The sequence below is a fragment of the Balearica regulorum genome, chromosome 3 (assembly GCF_011004875.1).
Source record: "Balearica regulorum gibbericeps isolate bBalReg1 chromosome 3, bBalReg1.pri, whole genome shotgun sequence".
Taxonomy (NCBI): Eukaryota; Metazoa; Chordata; class Aves; order Gruiformes; family Gruidae; genus Balearica; species Balearica regulorum.
The window spans coordinates 105,846,263-105,864,033 of record NC_046186.1 but is presented as its reverse complement, the minus strand read 5'-3'; the positions used below and the strand labels follow the sequence as shown (position 1 = coordinate 105,864,033).

The following is a 17,771-nucleotide window of genomic DNA, read 5'->3' as shown; positions in this document are numbered from 1 at the left end:
TGTGGATGTCCATTCTTTGTTGCAGAGAGGCAAGCCTGCTTTTAAACTTAAACCTCCAAGTCAGAATTCCATTTAAGGGCACTTTTTTTAGTCTGTAATGGTGAAAATCCACTATAGACACACCTGTGGATGCTAGATTTTATTCCTGGTGGAAGGAGTGAATTTCTTTAAAGGGTGCCTTTGCTTTCATCAAAAACTAATTTTGTCACACACTTACAAAGTGCAAGATACTGGAATATCAGAGCAGGTGTCAGACAAGGAGAGGAGAAGCAGGCAGCATCAGATGCTTTAAAGCAGAGAAATTTTCCTCTGGCAAGGAAGGTATTCATGTTGAACAGTGTGGGTTTTTTTTTTAAACTACTTACCTGACAGGAAGAGTTACCTTATTAGATGTCACATCTACTGCTACTCTTTGCTACTCTTTCTGAAGTATTTTTCACTATGCACACTTAGAAAAGTGATGTTTTTGGTCAGAGGGATGTTCTTTTTGGTGGTTGTTTTTTTGTGGTTTTTTTTTTTTTTTTTTTAGTTGTTGCTTCAAAGAGTTTGAACTCTGCTCCCATTTACAGCAAGATATCAATAGAAATCTTGTAAATATACAGCAGAGGCTGACTCTGAATAGTTCAGATTACAGAAATGGTCAGAGAGGAGACGTTTGGTAGTCTGAGCAATAGTATAAATTGTTTTGTAGTTTGATAGGGGACTTTGAAAGTACAAGTCTAAATCTCAGCCTTTAACACTTTTGAGTGGTCAGATCCTCCTTTGTACACTTGTAGAATAGCCTCCCATAAAATTGGACTACTCTATCTTAAAAACCTCACCAACAGTTATTTTCCTTACAGAATGATTTAAATGTGCAAATAAGAGAGAAAACAGAAGAAACAAAGTAGTGACAAAGATTTGCATATGAAGAATAGATAAAAAAAAGTTTCAATGTCTACCTATATTAAAAAAGAACAACGTTCTTATTCTATGGAGTCCATAGTGTATAAAAGCTTTTGTAATTTCCGCAATTACCTAGTCATAATGACATCAGATTTGATTGCACATATTTCTGTTATCCCCTCAGGCAAAGAAGAGTGTCTGTCTCTTTTGAAGAGGTCAGTACAATCATTCATATGGGCTGGACATCCAAATCTTCTCTGTTCCTCAGGATCCCTTTTCAGCAGCAGTTAAGGGAAGAAGCCACGCAGGAATAGAGGAGACTCTACGTGGTAATTTACCAGGCCAACAAGGCAAAATACAGCTGTTGGAAGAAGCATAGCATAGGGTAAATATTTACCGGCAACTTCACAGCCAATTTTGATGCTATTATTTGTATTGTAGAAGTATCTGGCCTTTCTACGTGCGCTGGGACTCCTTTGAAAGACACTGTGTAAAGGAGGAGGAAATACTTGATTTCAAAGAGCAGAAAGAACTTCTTTATTACAAAACGTATGTTTTGTCTACCTCGTACAGAAGAACAGGTTTACAATGTTGGAAAGAGTTTATCATATTAAAATGACTTTGAGTGGTTTGTTTCAAGATAAACATGGGATTTAGGGTCTGTCTTTCTGACTTGGAGCCCGTCACAGGCAATGAACGAGGCATGCAGCAGATCAGAGAAGGGCATGACCTTGCCCTTGCAGACCCTTGTGCCTACCTGCATCTTTGCTTACTGAACCGTCTTGAGAGCTGCCTGTTGTGTAGCCATGCTGGCGGGGTCCCAGGACTTCTGCCTGCCTTTGTCCGACTGCGGCCCTTTCTCTAGAACCGTTCAGTCACTGACTATTTGCTAGGAGCAAACCATGAAACATGCCTATCCCCAATGAACTGCAGCTCCCACTGCCATGGGATTTCTCAAAAGGATGAATATGACCTTTAGACTGAGTTTGACTGGATTTACAAGTACTAACCCAGCTGAGCGCGGAGGTGGCCCTGTGTGACATTGGGATGCGCTCCAGACAAGTGCTGTTCCCTGTCCTTTTTCAGCTTAAGCACTATATCACAGCATTGCGGCTTTTGCTGCAATTATTGACCCAATTTATTAAAATCTTAATAAGAGCTGCCTACTCTGTGGAAGAGTCAGGCAGTATCTGGAAAACGTCTCACAAAGAGCCATTACAGTTCCCAGTGCGTGCATAGGGTATTAGCAAGCACTTAACTGCACTCAGCCAGTCACACAGCTGCACTGTCTGAGCTCTCCTTAGCTCCATGGAGTAGGCGGATGTGTCTGTACTAGTGCTTGGGCATTCTTATAGCATCATGAGTTGTCCCACTTCTCTGCAGGAAAGGGAGTGAACTCTGCTAGCCTGTGAGTATAGAAGAGTGCGTGTTTTGTAACTCGCTCCTATGCCTGGCCTTGCCCTGGATTTCACAGGTCTACCCTAACTGTCCATCTGATGATGTCCCCAATCTGTGTAACTTTTACAGACCAGCTTGCTCCCTACTCCAGTGTGCATTTCCTTGATTCATATATATCCATGACAAGGGGTGCATTGAAAGAAACAAGACCATTAGCTCTACCAAAACAAAGCTGCCTCTTGTATTGCGGTTCTTTCTGGAGCAGGATGGAAGGACAAACCACAGGAGGGAGAAGTTGTTGCTAGTGAGAAAGGGCGATGACAGTAGCCTAACAGCACTTCTATGGCCTTGTCCTTCTGTACCCAAATTCTACCACAGACCGTGCTGGTGTAGTTAAACCAGCGTAAAGGCTGTTGTGGAGCCAGCACGCTAAGGTTGCTGTAGACAACAACAGGGAACCTGTGAAAAAGATACCTTGAATTGCTGAGGTACAGTCTTCTCAGGAACTTTTAGGCCAGTCCACTGATCCTTTAGGAAGGACTCCAGAGGCTGAGAGCAGCTTCATCTTTATCTGGAGCATGAGCATGGAGCAGGCAGGAGGGAAGACCCTTGAGGGGAGGCATTTGAGAGGTGGTCACTGAGTGTGTCCCTCACTGGTATCTAGGACTTTTCTGGGTCTTAGAAAAATGCACTCTCCTTCCATTACAAAATTCTCAGAAGGCAGAATAATTCACTGTCTGGGGACCAGCAACCTGGGGACTATCTTTTTACTTTTTCTTACAAAGTTTTTTCCACCCTCGTTCCACCCTAGCTGGATTTGGAGATCGCATCATTGGTAACAGCAATGAAAGATTAAAATGCCCAAAGTACAACATTAACAGTAGAAAAGAACCGTGTGATTCATTAGAAATGTGAATATAATGTTTAGAATGCATAGAAGGGGAGTCAGCACCACCTCATAGAAGGAGAAGACGTTTTGAGAGTGGCGTTTAGGAGTAATGGAATGAGACAAAGGAAAACTTCAGCTAAGCAAGTAGGAAAGTTGTGTAGCTGTGAGATTCATCACACCAACAGAGACTTTCCCAGGATATGAGGTAGAAGAATCCATCGCTTGAGTAATTGGAAACTGATGGGTGGATAAACCCAGGGGAACGATCCTTCTTGTTAGACTGGGAGATGGGCTTGGACTTTCCCATCTCTCATTTCAAGGACTGTACATTTGAGTGAAGAGAGTAACAGGACTCCCTCTCTCTGTGCCAAAATGTCTTGGCTGTCTTCTGGGGTTCTCACATCCACAGAATACCAGGCTGTTGTGTGTGAATGTACCTTGATGGCTGCTTTTAACTTTTTCTTTAAGTATTTTAAAAACTTTTAGGACAGTTATATATCACCTGTGTGGGCGACTACATGGAATATTTAAGTTTAGAAGTTTCTCTGAGAACCCAAGATACTAAAGATGGTAAGATTTTCATGCACGCTGAGCAGGTCTTACCTCACGCGGCTGTTTGAAGGGGGGGTGATTCAGCATTTTGAGCAGCTTTCCTTGCATGAGCTATGTTGTGTGTTTTACAGGGGAGAGAGATGGAACTTTTTAATATTTGCAACTCTGTTGAATCTGGGATGAGTAACAAGGGAGTCTGGTCTCAGTTACTGTCTCAGATGGTGCCTTATGGTTGTAATCAGACAGAACATGGTGGCTTCTGATGATTTTCGGGGTGGGGGTACGGGTGAGGGGAGGCAGAAGTTTTTAGCATCAGCCAGTCTGTGACTGGTGATTTCAGATCAGGATAGACGTTCTGAGGTGTCCCAAGCAGCATACAGTGTCTTTAGTGTAGATGCTCAGGAAACACAGAAAAAAACTTTAGAAGAAAAATGAAAATAGATAGGGGTGATGGTGAGAAGACCAAAGTATCTATTAATGTGTATTTGCCTCTGTGAAAATTCCCTTATATGTTCATTATTTCTTACTCTTCCTTTTTCATACTGAAGGCTAGAATCACAAATTTGGGGTCTAGAGCGAATCTTGGTTTTCCTAGGATTTCTGATCCAGGATAGCAGTTCAGACAATTTGAGAGGCAAGAAAGAATAGAGGGATTGCCAGCAAGCCAGATTTTTATATTTAGCACCCAAACAGAAAATTAATAGTCCCTTTGAAAGTGATACCTCTGTGCTTTGCTTTTTTTAAAGTACTGTGTAAGGGGTGCAGGGGACATGGCCTGGGGTGCAGGAGTGAAGTGATATTCCAGTCCATGAATGTTGTTTGAGATTCCTATGTGATGGACGTGGATGCCACCAAAGATGTCTATTGACAAAACAACCACCAATTTGACAAGTTCACATTTGTTTTTTGAAACAAGGTGTTCATGTACACGTTGGTCTGATGTGCTTTTTTTCTGCAGTTTTACCTGCCTAAATTTGTCGTGCATGACTGTAACTTTTCCTGAACAAGAGGCAATATTTCATACTTGTATTTACGTACCATTAGCTTGAGCCGTCTACGTCTGGGCAGCCAAGTACAAGTGGAGTAATTTTAATAGTGTAGCTGCAAAATGGGGAGAGCTGCTATAAACTTAAGCTGTCTGGACTTTGCTGCAGATCAAGCCTGGAGCAGGAACTGCTCAGACATGGCAGTTATATTTCAGTGGAGATATATTATTTATGAATTCCCGGTTGTCACCATATTTAAAAACATGTGAAATCTGTTGGTGTGCAGAAAATAAGTCTGGGAGAGGTCAGCCAAGATAGCAAAGTGTGCGAAAATCATGGCAGACATCCACTTAGTGCTGTAAATCAAGCAGTTTCCCTGGTTTTCAGGCAGATACTTGATTCTGCTGGATTTGTCATATGACGGTCTCTTAATCAGATAGGAATTTGAGGCCATCCGATTTAGCTCATTCTTATCAGAACCACATGTGGTGTTTTATTATTATTAATATTAATGTTATGATTATTATTGTTGTAACTTGTCATTATTAGGGGAAACAAATATTTCTTAACAAATTGCTGAGGTGATATGAATTGCTGTATGTAGTGGAAGAATCTTGGATCTCTGTAAATGAGCAGAGGTTGAGAGTTCACTCCGTTGAACAAACAGGCAAATTTGTCCAAAGCTATTAACTTTAAATTACAGTTTATTACATTTCTTCGTGTAATAAACTGATCATGCAGTGAACTTTTTGTATGTGGTCATGTACTCACTGGAGGGTAACAATCATTTGGCCAAATATAGTTTCAGATAAAACCAGTCCCAGAGTTCAGAGGTGTTCAGATGAAGGGGATTGATTTGGCTCATCATATTAGCAGAGAGACAGTTGTATAGTTGTCTGTAGTTTTGGTGAAGGAATCTGGCTCCCAGCTAAATGTAATATTTTGCATGTGCTTATTTTTAACACACTCTGAGGAGCTCTGATGCAACTTTGAAAGTATTTCGGTAAATATTAGTTTTTAATATGGAACATCTGTACACGATTATGACAAGGAATGTGACAGGCTTTATCTCGCTCAGTTCTCTTTCACCCCACGCACAAATGTTGTCCAAGCTGAACAGTACGGTTCCTCTTCAGTCTGTGTTATGTACAAGAGAGAAAAAATGAGGGAGATCTGGATTCATCCTGATTTTAGGCAGTAAATGGACAGGAGGGTTTCACAAGTGCTTTAACCAGGGAGGAAGCCAGCACAGCTACTGAAGGAAACAGCTGGAGCCCTCCCCATCATTCCTTCCCGTACAGCCCCCTGCCTTGTGGCAGCGCAGGTGTGAGAGATGGGTTTGTGTTAACCCGTTTCTCCCCTCTGGTTCCCCTCCTGCCAGCACAGCCTCTTCTGGCAGCACAGGGGAAGGGGCAGCACGGGAGTGGGGATGGGACCTGGGGCAGCGGGGCACAGAGCTGTAAATATTGCCGGCTTAAAGCACCAAGATTACTTTTGAGCTTTCTCTGTAGTCAACAGACTATTTTGCACCTGGTATCTTCCATTTTTTTGCTTTTTTTTTTTAATTAGGCTTGGTCCTCAAAAGTTGAGAAACCAGCAAGTGCTAACTAAGTACCAGCTAAGCTGAATCCTGTTTCACATCTGAGAGCTGATAAGACCGCAGGGGAAAGTTTAAGATAAATATGCGCAAACCCAGCGCTATTGATCCAGCACCTTTCAGCAGGACTGAACTTCACTGAAAATTAGATGCAAACACAAACCAAACTTAAACCGTTAATGCATTTCGCTAGTATATTATCCTCCAAAGTGCTAGAAGCCTGAACTAAAACTGCCAAGAAATTTAAAGTAGGCTGTCTCAGTGTGAAGGCCATATATTACTTTAACAGATCAGGCATTTATTTATGCTTCTTTTTGTTACATTAGGGTTTGTGAGACAGAATTGATTAATAAACTGTCACATTAATGTTTCCACTTAGCCCATTGCTGGCAACACCCACCTTTCAACAGCAATGTTAACATTATAATGACATTGAACAGGCAGACAAAAATACTGTGTGTAAATTAGGTTTTTTATAACTTACTGCTTATGGAGGACTGACTGGAGGTGAGCGTGTTTTACCAAGGCAGAACTTCTAAACCTCTGTCTTTCTCTGAACCAAGTCACATAAAATTAAAGCTTTTTAAAAGATGGAATTTTTAAGATCTCAAGGGAGAATTTCTATTAGTAAGACACATGCTAGGAATAATGCCTAGAACAAATGGTCTCTGAGATGAAGGCTATACTGAAGTAAGGGAATAAATAAAAGGAACTGAAAGTTATGATGTATGATAAACAGTATGACTTACCTGCCTATTTGAGACCTCTTGGGAGAACTTTGTGTGAATTGGCATAAAAGGGAACATCACTTGCTCAGAGAAGTGAGGTGTGACAGAAGAGGAAGGTTTTCCCCTTTTATCAACAGTATGTATACTTGCTTTGAAATCCAAAATATGAAGGGAGTTGGGCTCATGGGTATGGAAAGAGGGAAGAATGTGGACAACTTTGTGATGAGGACCTACTCCAGTTTATCACACCAGGAAGCTCAGATAGATGAGGATTTGTTGGGTTTTTTGAACAACGAGGAGAATCCTCTGAAGCACACGGGGTTGGTGGTGAGGGAATTTGAGGGAATCTGAGCTATCCAGACATCTGTTGAGAAAGGGATGAAAGGAGAGTAGGAGCCATCCATGTAATGAGGAAATAGCAACATTCTTAGAAGAAGAAGGGAATAATCTCTTCTCTAAATCAGTATGCTTAATCTGCAATAAGAAAGACTTAGCGCAGGTACTAGATAACCATGAAAATGGAGCAAACGGAGATATTGCATGAAGAGACAGTGAGGGCCATTAAAAGACAATAAAGACTTATTAGACAAACATTTGTCAGAAAGGACAAAGGTACAGCTGATTCTTCCTTGGGGCAGAATGTGGATTATGTGTTCTCTTGAGGTTATTCCCAGCTGCATTTTTTTGTGAGACTGTTACTAGTGTAGGGACCTCCTATAAAATAAATACATATTAGTCTGCATCAGCCAATTTGCAAACACTGTCTCCCTCCTCCGCTTTGAAGACCGATCTCCTGCACAGTGCACTCTACTCTGCATGGTCCTTTCCCCTAGGAAGTGGAGGAGGGAAAAACCAGCATGTGAGCATAGCAGTCCTGCCAGCACTCAGTGCCCTACTGTATGGTACTTGGGCATTAGATGTGTGAGTATGGTATAAGAACCTGAAAATGACAAAATTGCATATTCTTATCACCAAAAATAGTCAAGACGTCATCCTTCTGGAATAGCTAATTCTCTGGAACAGTGAAAGAAACTAAATAAGACTAAATTCAAGCAGTGAATCCATATCTGAACCTGCATACGGCTGCTCTGGGCCCATCTGCCCCGGAGGAAAAAAAAGCCTTGACGTTTACTGAAATAAAATGTTGATGCATAAATGTAGAGAGCTTCAAGGCTCTCATGCCTCCATGAGATCCTTTCATGAGATGTATCTTGAAATCTCTTCACTATGGCCAAGCACTGAAGAAAATAAAAAGCTCATTTCCTCTGCAGGATTTTAGATATGAAGATAAAGACAGAGAAAATCCACTATTCACTGCTTGAGTGGTGAGTAGAGTTAGCTGAGAAAATTATTTTGAGTAACATACTGTTTGTCCACTTTGAGCTAGGTCTTGCATATAAACCTGAGAGCAGTCGATCTACCCATTTAAAATAAATTTATTTTCATATGCAGTTTACTTTGGCACTGTAGGTTTTTTCCTCGGCATTGTTAGACAAGCAGTTCTTTTCTGCTGAGCACAAAGTTGTTTCTGGTATGTTTTGTAATCTGTAATATATACGTGGAAAAAGATCTTAAACGTTTATTTGAAATGATTGGGAGCATTTGGTGATTCAGGATTCCAAACTCAGTAAGAAATTCCAAATTCAGAAATACTGAGTAAGTATTTCTTACTGAGTTGGAAGGCATGAAAATATTTAATTACATTTAATTACTAAATTATTACAAGCGTATGTGCCTAAGGACCATGTCTGTATCACTCCAGTGGAAGCTGAGGAATCATACAGCCCTGGAGGAACAGTTTTCTAGGTACTTGGTGTTGCAATGTGTTGAAAATGTGTGTGTGACAAAGCTCTTTGCTGATTCCAGCGGGTGATTAGCGTATGCCCTTTTGGATAACTGCGAATGCTGCCCTTTCTCACAACTGTCTAATTTTTAATTTCTTTTAACTCATAGTTGGCTTAAGACTATCTTTGTAGGTGTGTCTTTAGGAGTGTCACAAGTTGATAACACTTTAAAACTTCATTTTTGTAAAACAAGGAGAATGCAGAAAAACTCATAAATCTCACAAGATAGTAATTTATAGCTACATGTGTTATGGGGAATAGCCTGATACAGTGAAATAGCATACGCTGTAATCAGTGAGTCACATGTAATGATAGAAACTATTTATAAAGCAATGATCAAATAGAACAGTCCACATAAATACCAAAGACCAACTCGTAACTCCCTCTAATAGCATTCACATTGGTTATAGGATCGATTCAAACCTTGTTTTTCATTTCTTTGTTTCATTTAGTGCTTTTTGCTTGGTCTACCAATGTGCTCGCGTCTGGGTTTGGATGCCCTGGGGCTTTGGAGGTGTTCAGAATGAGACTGCCGTGCAAAGGTTAGTCCGGACTCTCAGGATGCTGGTGATGCGCGGCAGACAAAGCATCCTACTGCTGCGGGGATTTCCTGCTACAGAGAGTCGCCTTCCGCAGCGAACGGTGCGGAGCTTTTGTGATAGCTATCTATGTGACCATCTTCTCTGTGCTGCGGGCTGGGAACATAGCCAGGAAAAGGTGGCTCAGTTCAGATTCTTAATCTACTGATCTTTTTCTCGGGAACGATGCTGTGATCAAAGCTGGTAAGTTTTAAGAGTAATCTTCAGACTGTTATGCCTAATGTCTGGAGTGCACTGGTGAATCATAGAGGAAACAAAAACGTTTCGAAGCCTGTTTGCTTCTGGGTTAGTGCTTTTTGGTTCTGCAGAACCGCTGTTTCTTGGACACTTCTGCAGAACTGCTGTTTCTTGGACACATCTCCATCTTTCCTAAAGATCTCAGCTGTTCTTTAGTTACAGGACAGTCTGAGTGGATTATTCTTCTGCCACGCACTCTGCATTTCTAGGGAAGTCCCATAGTTGTCTGTTCTCTCTCCCTCTTTCTCTCTTATTTCTGTATGTGGCCAAAAAGTAGTATATTCCGTGAACAGTGAGTTTTCTGCTTTCACAGACCCACCTCTGCACTCATCTTCTTCTATCTAAACTGCAGTTTTGGTCACCCTGTCAGGGATACAAGTCATCACTAGCTAAAACTGAAACTTTTTTATGTGGAGCTTTTCATCTTCCTCTGCAAGTGCTTCAGCCTGGGTCCTGCTTTGGGTTTGATCCCTGTCCAGGGCGCTGCCCTTCTGTCTGTCAGCTAGACTTGTAAGCAGAATGAGTTCTGCTCAGTCTGAGTATGACCAAAGCAGATGGGTCTGTGTCTAAGCTTTGGTTCTGTCTGCGTACAATTTCCAGTGCAGTCCTACCAACCGCTCACCTCCTTATTTATCAGTTACCAACGTTCTTTGGCCCATTTTTCCCCTGTTTTTTCCATTTAAGTTTTGCTGTCAAACAAACTTTCCTAGTCTGTCCCTTTGGCTATGTCACTTCTCTCTCTGTGTTTCTCCCTGTGCTGTCCATTTGGTTAAACATTAAATTGCTCACCTTCAGTTTGAAGGCACATCCTAGTCTACTGCCACTCATCTTTCCTCTCTCATTCATTATTGAGATAGCAGGATTGCCATCCATTTATGCTGGACTTAGCTCCCTATGCCCATCTTGGTGTTTGGAATCATGCTAACTCTGATATTTGGGAGGAGCTCTGCATAAACATTTGTAACCTCCCTTCATAACCTTCCTTAAAGCTTTCTTTGTTCATTGATGTCAGCAGTGGTCACCCCTTGCTTTACTCTCTTTGGTCTGTATTCATTTGGTGTGTCCAGTTTAATTCTTTTTTGAGATAGGAACTATTTCTTCTGTACTCGTATAGGGCTTAGCACAGTGGGGTTTGTCTGTGACTGAGGTTCGTAGGCACAGTGGTAGTAGCAGGGTTAGAGAGTAGTTTTGGTTGTTACACTGCAAATTCTGGGACTTCTCAGAGGCAAATCCTTTTATGCCTTTGCTCAGCCTTTCTGTGGTGAAAATCCAGTAGATACCAGTAAGACTGTCTGGGTAAGGACTGAATAACAACTTCAGTTTCTTCCTTGAATCTATTTGTTTTATTGCCATTTGTCTGCACTCTGTGGAGTGCTAAGCACCTTCAGCTCCTGTAGATTTAGCACCTTACAAGGTTCTTCTCCCCCCCCTTCCAACCTGACCTCATCATCATAAGAAGGGAAAATGGCACCAGAATAAAACATGGAATTCAAAATCTTTGTGTTATAATAGGTTAGCATATAGTACTGTTTATTTTAGCAAGGCTAAGAGTCTGTAGAGTTATTATTACAATTATTTCTGTCATTTCTCCTGATAAATATGCAGAGTGCTGAAATGCTGTATTAGTGCTGGGCACTGAAGATAACTCTGTTCTCTGGTTCCTTGGGACCTGGGAAATCATTTGGAGGCTAATTGATCAGTGGGTATAGCGATTCTACAATCTGCTAATCCGGAAAGTCACTGCCAGGCTCTGCATTTGGATATGCAAGATGAGGATATAGATTTTTCTTTTTTCCAGAGAGAGAATGACTAGCAGTGCAGTTTTCTCTACTCCCATCACTAATCCAGAGTGATTGTCCCATAGGAAAGAAGGTTTCTTCCCACTTTCCCTCCTGCCCTTTCCTTCCTTTTCACCGACAAGAGCAAATGTCTGTCCTCCAAGCAACTGGACTACATGTACTCTTTAGCTTAAGTGACTCACAAATGCCTTCGAGGCGATGTGACTTTTTGCTCGATAGGAGCAAAATGTCAGATGATATTTTGAGGAAAATGTTGGATGGCAAGGACATATTTTGAGGGAAGGGGTTTTTCCACTCCTTGGCTCCTCAGTCTGATCTAAAGCCTATTTACTATGCCTATAGGAAGAGACTTCCTGTCTTGGGTAATCTTTCAGTCTGGCACTCTGCATTGTGGTACCATTTTCAGGGCCTGATCCTGCAAGTTGTGTTCCCCATCTCTTTCAGGGACTGTTCCCAGATAATTGAAGTTTGCAGAGACGCTTGGTGCCTTGCAGGCTAGGTGTCCTAATGAACAGCTGGTAGCTTCTTGTTGGTGGGTAATCTACACTTACAGTTTGAACTCACGAAGTTGAAAGTGAATGAACCTTTAAGAACCAATATAGTTAAACTCTGACATCTATTACATGTTTTGATGGTTGTCCTGTGAAAGTCTGGGTCTTGGATATAGTTAGCTGTGATACTTAAAAAACCTGCAAAACTCTGGGGAATTTGAGCTTTGACAGTTAATGACTTCATTCTTTCAGCATCTTCACACTAAACATCAATGCTTCTTTGGTTACAGCAGGCACCCCAAAGCTTGTCTGTATCTTTCCAGTGTTCAAATCTATCCAGTCAGAGCTGAAGAAAAATTCTGTGGCATCCTAAAAGTAAATAAGGAAAAAGGCACGTGTGCTTACTTCCATTTCTGTTTTTCTTCATCAGCAAGTGGATTATGAAAGCCTCAAATTTACCAAAGAGAGGGTTGTTTCTATGGATAAGAGAAAGACTGTAGAGGGAGAAGTCAGGGTGAAAGATGTGGCACGAACAGATGCAATAAGAAATGAAGGATTTCAAGATCAGTTCTGTTTTTCTACAATTGTGCCTACTTAGTGCTGCAGAGGCTGTCAAGAAGCACCCGTATGCTGTAGTAGCACAGGATTTTGGGAGGAATTTCTTTCTACAAGATGTGAAACTGGAGATGTTTTTGCAGCAGTAACCAGTGGATGTGTTGTGTGACATCGGCTCTGGAAGTAAAGATTGATAAAGTGCCTGTAGAAGCTAGAAATGGACACGACAGCAGGAACTGCTGGGGACTTAGGATTGATTATTAAAGAATTGAATTCATACCCTGTTTGTGTATCATTGAAAATCTATGTGGATTTTGTTTCCTTGGGAGGTAGTTACAGAGCCAGGCCTCATAACTGAGATGTTTGTAAGCAGTACATAAATCCATAGGATTTATCTAGAGAACTGCAGGCTGGGTATCGCTGTAGCCCATATCTTGTTCCCTGCTTTTCTTTTTCATGATTTGAATAACTTTAAACTGTGATTCATTTCACGGAGGAATTCCTTACCTACTAATTTGGGGTATTTTGTCCCAACTCCAGACAAGATGTCAGTGAAAGCTGACATTTTTGTTTTCAACCCAAAATGATGATGAAACTGGTAACAGGGCTGTCAGCTGAGGACATTTGTATCTCCAACAGCTGTGGTCAATGAGCCAAGCCTGTGCAAACCCAGTGGTTAATCAGTTGGGGGGAATCTGCACATCTTGTTTGCCTGAGTCAGCCACCTAAAGGATTTGCTAATAGCTAAAAGTTTGCCTGAATCATTGGGCTGCTGGGTGCAGTAAGCATCTGTTCGCATCCTGCCTGCTGTAATTAAAGAGACAGGGATATGCTATTTAAAAAAAGAGGCGACAGCAGTGCATTGCTGGACTGAGGATAATTTTTTTTTCCCAACGTTGTTAACATTGTCTCTTGTTTGTCCTAGTGTCAAGGCCATTAGCTGTGACTGTCCGTGATGTACATAGATATGTTTGGGGCATTTTTAGCTCTGAAGACTGCTTCTTCAGTTCTTAGTGAACAGAGGACTAATAATGGGATGGATAATAGTTCTGTCAGTAATGTAGAAACAGGGCCTGCCGAAGTGAACCGTGGAGGGTAACAGCCATCCCCCAGGAGGGACTCTTCAGTGCTGAGGACCATCAGCTTGCCGCACAGGTGAATGAAGTTCAAATGACAGCAGTGCTATAGACCTCAGGTGTCTTTAGGTTGATCAGTCATCTCTGCGTAAATGCCTTACCTGCAAACTAGGAATGATTATATCGCCAATCTCAAGGAGATGAGTTATATTCAAAGAGATTTCTGAGCTGCTTGGGTATTGCAGTACTGGGACTGTAGCTTGACAGATGGAAGCTGCAGGGTAAAGTGGCCTTTCACCTGAGTGTATGTATAATATGCAGTTATTTGTATGTTAACAAAAGTTTCTGCCACTGATAAACTCAACAGATTGACTCTCTTAATCTCTTGGGGAAAAAAACAGTTAAACCAGCTATGTTATTTATTGTGATATTTGAAAACTTTAAAAATATACTTAACTCATAAACTTAATACTGTTGGATAGCTCTGAGTTCCCAAGGAAAGAAAATACCTTTCCTGAAGTATAAATGGCATGTTAAGTCTTCCAGAGCATGGTTCCCTCTGTTTATGTCTGCTTTCTAACAGGAAACATGTTCATGAAGTTGGATTCTCAGTGTTGGTAAGATGCTAAGCTATTAAGAAGATAGTGTTCTCGTAGCTTTGGTAGCCTAAGGGTGTGAGGCAGATAAAGTTTTATTAGGTCCACTGATCTAGCTAGAACAAAATAGATCCTGCAGAAGGCCTAAAGCTTTTCTGTTTTTTTTCTGACTGTATCCTTTGGTCTTACATAAGCCACTAAATCTTCCTACCCTGAGCTATTAAGAATAACTACTGTCAGCTTTGAAAAAAAACATCTAACCAGCCTCAAAACTTTTAAAAATCCACTTGGGAATATTCTTATGATATTTTTTAATTGCTTCTTTCCTATTAAGATAGGAAAAATCAAAGTGAATCGGGGCTCCTGGTTTTGTGCTGCGCCAATGCTTCGCTGCAGCTGCACATCAAGCAGGCTCGACAAAAGCCGAAGCAGCATGACAGCCCGAGACTGGGGCCTGATCCAGTTGTTCTCAACAGAGAAATCCATCCACAGACTTCAGTGCATTTTGGATGAAGGCAATTTTCTTTCTTTTGAACTGATTCCAGAGCACGTGTGGGGAGTTAACTGAGACTAGGAGATGACATTACCTAATCCGGTTATCATGTTGATCTCCTGGGAGAGATGGCTCTTATGTGGAAATGATCTGCAGATTTTGGTTTGTCTCAACATGGCCAGCATATCTGTCTGTGTCTTAGGCGAAAAAATAGCTTAAACTGTGAGTGCACACAGCTGGCACATGATTGGGCATGTGTGTGTGAATGTCTGAAACTGAACTTTCGAACTCTCAAGCAGAAGCCTGCTACTTGCTAGCTGTGATTGGTACGGGCTTGTTGGAAGTTTTGATAATGTGGGCTAAAAAGTAGTGGCGCATCCCAAACCCTCCAATTAATAAACAGAACTGAGAAAGAACCAACAATGAGGAGGCTGATCATATGTTGTGCTTTTGCATTAGACTGTTTAGATTGGGAAAATCAGAGGCTTGGGGCACTGGAAAGAAGAGGAAGCCAAAAAGGTGGCTTCTCAAAAAGAAGTAGTGGTCTTCATCTGGAAAGAAGGTGGCGAAGATCCTGGCTGGAGTACGGATCCTGGAAGTGGGGGTAAATCCTGGAGATCAGAGAGCTGCATGGAGACAAATGCTTGGGGATGTGCAGGGACCTCGGCCAGTCGTGCCTGAGGCTGGTGACTGCAAACAGCTGCACAGCAAGAACTAACAGAACTTTCTGCCTAACTTTCTCAGGCTAGCAATGATCTTCCTCTGGGAGGGGCAGTCATGAGTTAGCGAGTGTATAAAGCTTGGAGTAGAGCAAGTGAATGCACGTGAAAGCATGAGGCAGGGTAAAAACTCTAATAAATAAACCCCAGTATCCAGTTCTACTACTGGTTGTTGTTTACTCTGTTTTGCCTGGGACAGTCTGCTATGCTGCGTCTGTAGTGGGAAAGAAGTGGGCATCTGTCATGGAATGAGAAGTAAGGACAGGCTCCATTCAGGCTTGGCATCTTTTCTTGTCATTGTGATGTTTTTAAGTAAATGAATGCAGTTTATTTTAATGTCTGAGCAACATGATTGACAGGCCGAAGGGGAACAGCCTCTGTTTTTCAAATAGTTACCATTGTAATTATGTTTCAGTGAAAGCCTAGCAAACTTTGTGAAGTTTACTTTCTTTTAGGACTGTTAACAAGGTGTTAACTGACACAAACAGCATTCCTTGTAATGAAGACCGTTTCTTCTCAGAATGACACAAGACACAGGACCTTCAAAGATTTTGGAGAACCATTCAATAGTGCTCATCTGAGAGGAATTTCAAGTGGGAAGCTGGAGAGGAGAGAAAGCAAGAGAATGTATCAAGGTAGCTTCTTCAACCTTTTTTGGCTTTTAGGGTAGGACTCTGATTTGCAAATGTTGAGGATCTTTGGAAATGCTAGACTGTACCCTGATGTATGGAAAAAAAGCCCAACTCTTCCTGTACATATGCAGTTTTCATAGCAACCTGGAATTCTTTTAAATCAGTCCATAACAAGTGCAAAACACAACCCACTCTGCCTGCTGAGTGGAAATACATACCATTCATCTGTATTTAAGCATACCAGTAAGGTTGAAGCTAGAGCCCAGCTGAGCTGTATTGGAACTGATCAGAAGACCAGGATTCATTAAGTTACTGCACACAAGATCAGTGGGACCACTGGGAATCAGGGAACCATTGCAGTTCACTACTCCCTTGGCTTAGCCTCAGCCAGGTCATTGCTGAATTGACCTGTCGTTGCCTCTGTGTTACAATGGAGTGTTTCTCGTAGGTGGCAGGTTTTGCTGGAATCATCTTTTTCAAGCAATTCTTCATCTGTAGCTGCGTGTTTTGGACAGTAACACACAGGGGAAAGTATTAAGGGCTGGTATTTAATGTTGGAATAAAGTTATCAAATGCAGCTTTGAGAGCTGCTAATTAGAGTTTGGATGCAGATGAAAACCCCTCTTGGATCCTGTGCAAGGTTGAATACTGCTGGCAACCATCCCTTGGAGGCTTTGGTCTTTGTAGAAGGTCACAGTGGAAATTGGTTGCTGTTGCAGAAGATTAATATTGCTTAAAAATGACTTGCAGCACGTTCATCTGCAGATTTCAAAATCTTTACAGAAGTGTATACACCATGTGTTTTCCCCCATTTCCTCCCTGCTAAAAATGGAAGCAGAGAGATGGAGAAGTTTATTGGATTGCCCCCATTTCTCCAGTTAGCCAGTGGTAAAACCAGCATGGTAATCCAAGAGCCTTGGATTGTGGTGGGTCATTTGCTTCACATATAATTTAAGAAACTGAAGCCCTTTTTTATAGGTTATTTTTCAACATCTCCATTTTGATGGGACCTTCTTCATACATGTCTCTTAGACCTTTTGTCGTCTTTAATTACCACTTATCTCTGAGTCATTTTAGGATCTGCAACTGGCTCAGTTATGCCTGTGCTTGAGTCTCAGTGCTGTAATTCCGTCATTGATACAGCTATCTCTGTGCCCTGTGTCTTGCCTGGGATACCCCCAAATTTCTGCCCAAACGGCTGCTGTGTATGGCGTAGATGACCTGAACAAGCATTCTTAGTAGTGCCCTAACCGGCTCCGCTTGGAGCTCTGCGGTCACATTTGATGGTCATGCAGCAGGTGGGTTTGCTTTCAAGACCAAACTCATGACAGCTTTCAAAAGATGTTGTAGATGCACATTTCTGTTTCTCTTCTGTTAACCTGATCCTTGACTTTCTAGACAAAAGACATAAAGGAGCATTAATCCAGCTGGTTTTCAAGGGAGCATTTGATTTGATTCCCCTCTACAAAGTGATAGGGAACAGGGATAATGGAAAGAGAAACACAAAAATCTCTGATGTGGTCAAGCACTTGGATGAAGAATGTGACACAAAATGTGGCACTTCAAAGAGAAACATCAGTCTAGCTGGAGTTGATTGGGGGAGTTCATCAATGATTAGTTTATTTCTGATCTTGTTTATCACTTTCATTAACAACCTTGGCATAAAAAATAGACTGTGTTAATGAAATTTCCTGA

At 41.6% G+C, this 17,771-nt stretch overlaps 1 long non-coding RNA gene across 2 annotated transcripts in view; it reads left to right on the top strand.

Moving 5' to 3' along the window:
- The window catches only part of LOC142601117 (uncharacterized), a 41,006-nt gene extending 24,963 nt beyond the window's left edge, over positions 1-16,043 (top strand). The window contains exon 3 of one of the 2 annotated variants that reach the window (XR_012834719.1): positions 15,965-16,043. This is a non-coding gene — a long non-coding RNA (uncharacterized LOC142601117). Of the gene's footprint in view, positions 1-1,326; positions 1,410-15,964 lie in introns of those variants that run through there. The other variant, XR_012834718.1, reaches the window with a different exon arrangement.
- Positions 16,044-17,771: the final 1,728 nt, after the last annotated feature.